The sequence below is a fragment of the Sinocyclocheilus anshuiensis genome, unplaced genomic scaffold (assembly GCF_001515605.1).
Source record: "Sinocyclocheilus anshuiensis isolate Anshui unplaced genomic scaffold, SAMN03320099.WGS_v1.1 scaffold140, whole genome shotgun sequence".
NCBI classification, from domain to species: Eukaryota; Metazoa; Chordata; class Actinopteri; order Cypriniformes; family Cyprinidae; genus Sinocyclocheilus; species Sinocyclocheilus anshuiensis.
This window is the reverse complement of record NW_015554147.1, coordinates 902,229-907,642: the sequence shown is the minus strand read 5'-3', so window position 1 is coordinate 907,642 and position 5,414 is coordinate 902,229. Positions and strand designations below refer to the sequence as shown.

The following is a 5,414-nucleotide window of genomic DNA, read 5'->3' as shown; positions in this document are numbered from 1 at the left end:
AGAGCTTGTAACATTCCAAAGAGAAAGGAAAACTTGAAATCGCATCATATGACCCCTTTAAATCTTTAAATTAAACAGCAGTTTTTTTTTTTTACTTGTTCGATTGATAAAAAAATACACAAAAACTATAAATATTAATGAACTAAATGTAAATAAATGTTAAAGTCAAAAGAATTCCAGTCAGAGACAAATACAGGCTAAGGATGATTTGGGTAGTAGGGGTGCAGGCGGCGGGTATGTTGGTATATTCATTAAGCACACACCTGCTCTGACGAGCTGCTGAGCAATATGATCCCCTCTCTCTCTCCGTGTGTGTAGAAAAAGACAGTAGTAGTAGTAGAGAGAGTGAACGTGTGCAGGGAAAAGAGAGGGCAGAGGGAAACAGTTAGACGAGTAGGGTTCACTTACTACGAACGTCACCGGGATCTGAAGGTTTGAGTACGTACTTTGACTCCGCGGCGTTCTTGCGTCTGTAGACTGGGACGGAAAGAGAGTGAAACGGCGTATCGTTACTAATTTTCCTCCCCGTTGTTTTGCACTTTGCGCCCGCGACTAATGGAGGGCCCCGTGCGGATCTGCCATCAAGAGAATGCGTTTCACTGCTAGTGTGTCCGGCTGCCAGCGGCTTTTGCCCTCCTGTAAAAGGTAAGAAACTCCGGAGAGTCTTCACCCACCGCCACGGACATGCTGCGTGAAGAGCCTCTCCCGCTGAAACGTGTAACAGTGTGGAAAGTTCATGCGTATTCACTTACTTTTCCTGCTCGAGACGCAGTTGTCTGCACTGCAGACATCATACATGAGGAGAAAGTGTAAAATGCCAAGTGTTAAAAATTACTTTTGTTCTGTTCTGGAATGCATGAAGATCTTTTCCCGCCTCAGACTAAAGTGTGCAGAAGGCTTAGATGCGAAAAACTCGAATTTCACTGTAAACTGTCTAGATGTCAAAGCGTAATGTATAGGTGTGAAGTGCCAAGTGCCAAAGTTTATTTCGGGCATACATAAACAACCCTTTTCCCAAAATGTAAAGAGTGTAGAAACAAAGTTTAAATTGTAGAAATCAAATTTCAAGACTTAAAACAAACCATTTGAGTGTTAAAGGTTGTATATACAAAAGTGTAAAGAGTGTAGAAAAAAAAAAGATTAAAGACTTGAAACAAAATATCTAAGTTAATGCAAAAATGTAAAGGACGTAGATAAGACGTTTAAAGTGTATAAACAGTTTAACGTTTTTGAAAGAAGGTCAAACGTTTTTAATCAAATGTTTGCAAAGGAGTACGATGTGTGGAAACAGATTTTGAAATGCAAATACAAGTTTACAGAATCTACACTTAGATTCTGTAAACTTGTATTTGCATTTCAAAATGCATTTGACACATTTGAAAGACTTGATGTTGGAATGCATGAACACCCATTTTCCCCCAGTGTAAAGTGTGTCAAAGTATCTAGAGTCAGATTCTGTTCAAACTGCTCCTGTATAAAAGTGGCAAGCATAAAAAAACACTTTCAGTCCCATGAATGAAACCATTTCAGTTTTCCTTGAGTTTGAGTTGAGTTGAGTTTTTTTTTGGACAGTGACTTTAATCACAGCTGTAACTGTATAAACACAACATGATGTTCCTGTTGGCCTTGGGGGCGCTTATAGACTTATCTCAGTAAATATGAAAACATTAAACTATTGGACACGTTTTTCTCTGTGACAAGTGTTGTTAGTGTTGTTAGTCTGGTCATAAGCTCTTTAGTCTCTTACAGGAAAGGTTTGGCTGTTAAATGCATGTTTTTGTATGTAATGCAACATTGAATTGGTGTGCATAATGACTTAATGTAATGTTTTTTTTGTAGGCTTTCCTCTGAAGTGTCTAAGATGACATCCACTTTATGTAATTTATGGATTTCAAATTGTACATCTTTGTTACATAGAAAAAAGTTAATTTCTTTACCATTGTTGCAGTTTGATAATAGCTATTTCTTGATGAAAACAAACCCCACAATATGTATTAGTCAGACCCCAAACACTCGGCTCAGAAGACAGAGACAGAACCCATGGGTTTTTGTTCTGGAAAATAAACAGCATTAGATTGAAAGGCAATAAAACTGTAAAATAGAAAAAAACAAAAACGGAATCTTTCACAGAATAGAGAATCCACAGAGTGGGCTTATTTTAGAGTTGCATTTTAAATAACATAAAATATGTAGCTGACCTAATGACCAGTTCAATTTCAGTATTTACAGATAAAATGCTTTAAAGTGTTTGAAAATATTCTTATTTGTTGTAGATTAAAACATAGGTTTGTATTATAAAGAGGCAACAAACTGTGCCAGAATTTAGTAATATTTTAGGGGAATTGCTCCTCTCAGTGTATGTCAAATAGTTATTTGCAAGCCTAGAAGATATTTGTTTAAATATTTTATTAAAATAATTTAAGGAAATGTGTCTATTTGTATAAAAAAAAAAAAACTCTCAGCAGAAAGATAAAACTCTCTGTAGAGTTTGAACCAACCCAAATTCATATTAAATGTCTCATAATAGCCACGGTGTACTTCAGAATAGATTATAAGCCTTATATTTGATAGGTTGATGTAACTTGGGTCTATTCATTTTAACTGCATAGGCTTTTGTAGATTATTAAAAAAACCTGATTGTTTATTTGCATACTGATGTTTATGATTCCGGCAGCAGATAGAGGTTTATTTCTATGTATTGTTCCTCCTGTGGGTGTAATTGACTCTTTTGATGTTCTGCTTCTAAAGAGGCGTAAATGGATGCCTACATGTGGCATGAGAGTGTCTTTTGTGTGATCAGAGAGGTTAGGACAACATGACTGCTGGGTAACAAAGCCCTCATGCTTTCTGCTCGGGAGAGAAAGAGACCAAGAGATCTTAAGATACCAGCACAATAAAAGTTGTAAAAAGTGCTTTCCAAGAAAGGCAAGTGTAATGAATGAATGTAATTCAATTTTTTCTACATTCACAGCTTTTTACCACCCCATGGATTTAACTGAATATTGCTATGCAGTTACGCTGCGGTATTTTAAGGGATGTGTGAAAGGTGTAGACAGAGGATGAGAGACTGTAGGACAGCAGAGTGAACTTTTATCATGTCTTTATTTTTTGTCCAGACAGGAATGTTGAGCTCGGTCACGTGTAATCCAACTTGTTCTCTTTCACCTGTTGGCTCTCTCTGTCTCTCATTCTTCAGATGATTTTGTCAGAATAAAATATGGCGAGAAAGACAACTGTGCTGATGGATTAAACATATGCTTATCATCTCATCATAATCACTACACAACAAAATCTCACTCTGCACAGTTGGAGCTGTCGAAATTGTTTGCTGTCACTCTGGTTAGAGATAAAACAATGTTTAGAGTTCATAACCGCAAATATATAGTATGTAGACAGCTTGAGTTGCGTTTTAAATATATTGCGGTGGTAGAAGGTTTTGCTGTTTTGGTTGTATTTTTGGTTTGTTCAGGATGTCTCTTTTCTCTTCATCTTAGGAAATAGTTTTTGCCTTTAGTTATATCAGAGCTATTATAGACTTAATAACTTAACTTTTTGATGGCTCAGCTGTTTTCAAAAGAGTAGTGTTATAGTGTGATTAAATGCTACATTAAAAGGATAGTTAATAAAGGCCTCCTTAAGCGAATCTATGCACTTTTGTAAGAAAAATATCCATATTTAAAACTTTATAAACTGTAATCTCTAGCTTCCGCTAACTGGTACGCGCATTCACAAGAGACTGGCATTCCGGCCGGATGAAGTAGGATGTAAGTGTAAGCTCCGGTGAGAACATGCACACATAGCTTTAGAAGAGAATAATTAATAATAATTAAAAACAAGTAGCAGCAGAAATCGATTTATTCTGGGGAATCAGTTTTTTAAGATAGTAATGTATATGTACCTTTTCAATTTGAGTTCCTGCATTTTAAATCTTAAATTTAAAATAAATTACTGTTCCATTTTTTTAGTAATTTAGTGTAAATGTGTCTGTTTTATTTTAATGGTGTCATTCTAATTGAGAAACCCTTGTTGTTTTGTTGCCAGAAAAATACAGCTGTGATAAAACAATTGGATGGTTATGTATTTGTAAAAGATAATACCCCTCTATGTAATGTCAGTGTAATTAGCTACTTTTCTTTAGTAACTTGTACCATAGCTAACACTACACTGTTTAACTGCTTTAAATTTAGTAGCTTGAATCTTGGGAAGCTACATTTTGTGTAGCTTGTAGGAAATGTGTATCTTATACCTTAATGGTGATGTTTCGCCATATTAGGCTACTTTTTTTTTATCAGCTTAAAAAGAGAAGGATGAAAAGGAAGGTTTCCGGTCCTTTTCCTCCAGTAGCTTTGATCAATTACTGATAGTGTTTATAAAGCTCCCATATCTCAGATGGGATCTTCATGTTCTGTCTGCTACTAGAATGCAATGATGCCCGTATGCTTCCACTGTTTCAAACAGACTTTTCTTACATAGGGGCTGCACTTAGAATCTGGTGGAGTTGACGTTCCAGAAAACATCATCCTGAATATTTTTCATTGAGGCTTTGGGCCACAGGTGGGCACCTTCAGAGAACCCACGCTCTCAATCTGTGTTTTTTTCCTGGAGGGGGGACAAGTGAGCATTTCCTGTTAATTCATATCCTTTAGTCGAATGATTACTAGTTTCTGAGGTCACTCTTTTTGCACAACATAGCATTTATCTTTCTAGATAAGCTGGATCGAGAAGTACTTATCTTCAATTGCTTTTGCTTCCCCATTTTGTTTCTTTTCATGTTTGTGATCAAGCCCTCTTAGATTCCTAATTAAATGACTTGATGACATTTTGTGATTGTAAAGTCATGACCCATCAGTGTTCCTTCGCTAATTATGAGCATTTATAAATCATTAGCAGGGCATTGGTTATCCAGTACACACTGAAGCTAAACGCTGCAGTTCTATTTAGAGCTCTAGAATAATGTTTGGCCGTGTAGAGGGTTCTGGGTAATGATAAACACATGGGGCTGTTGAAAAGGTATGCTAAGTGGCCAATTTGAATGTAAGCATGTGTAATGATTCAGACCCAGTGATGGCCTTTCCAGTCATTCTGGTGGTCTGTCGTAGTTTGTCGCAGTTTGTGGGTTGGAAACACTGCTTTAGATCAATAGATGGGCAAGCAAAAACCCTGTCTCAGTAGTAAGGACTATGCTTGTTGTAAAGGTCGGGACACACCAATCCGACGGTTGGGCGTTGGCCAACGTCAGGCCGACAGAGAGCGACGGTCGGGCTAGTTTGTTTGGTGTGTTCCACTCGTCGGCTCTCGTCGGGCTCACGTCGGCGGCAGTTTGCCGGCGTCGGGGCCGTTGGGACCGTCGGCACGAGTGAGAGCTCTGATTGGATGTTCAGTTTAGCGAACGAGTCAGTGCCCGAGAATTAAAG

The 5,414-nt window shown here is 37.5% G+C and overlaps 1 protein-coding gene across 2 annotated transcripts in view; it reads left to right on the top strand.

Moving 5' to 3' along the window:
* Nucleotides 1-263: 263 nt before the first annotated feature.
* The window catches only part of LOC107670640 (cell adhesion molecule-related/down-regulated by oncogenes-like), a 49,378-nt gene continuing 44,227 nt past the window's right edge, over nucleotides 264-5,414 (top strand). For both annotated transcript variants that reach the window (XM_016463314.1, XM_016463313.1), the window contains exon 1: nucleotides 264-645. The gene's annotated coding sequence lies outside the window, so the exon portion shown is untranslated. The remainder of the gene's footprint in view (nucleotides 646-5,414) is intronic.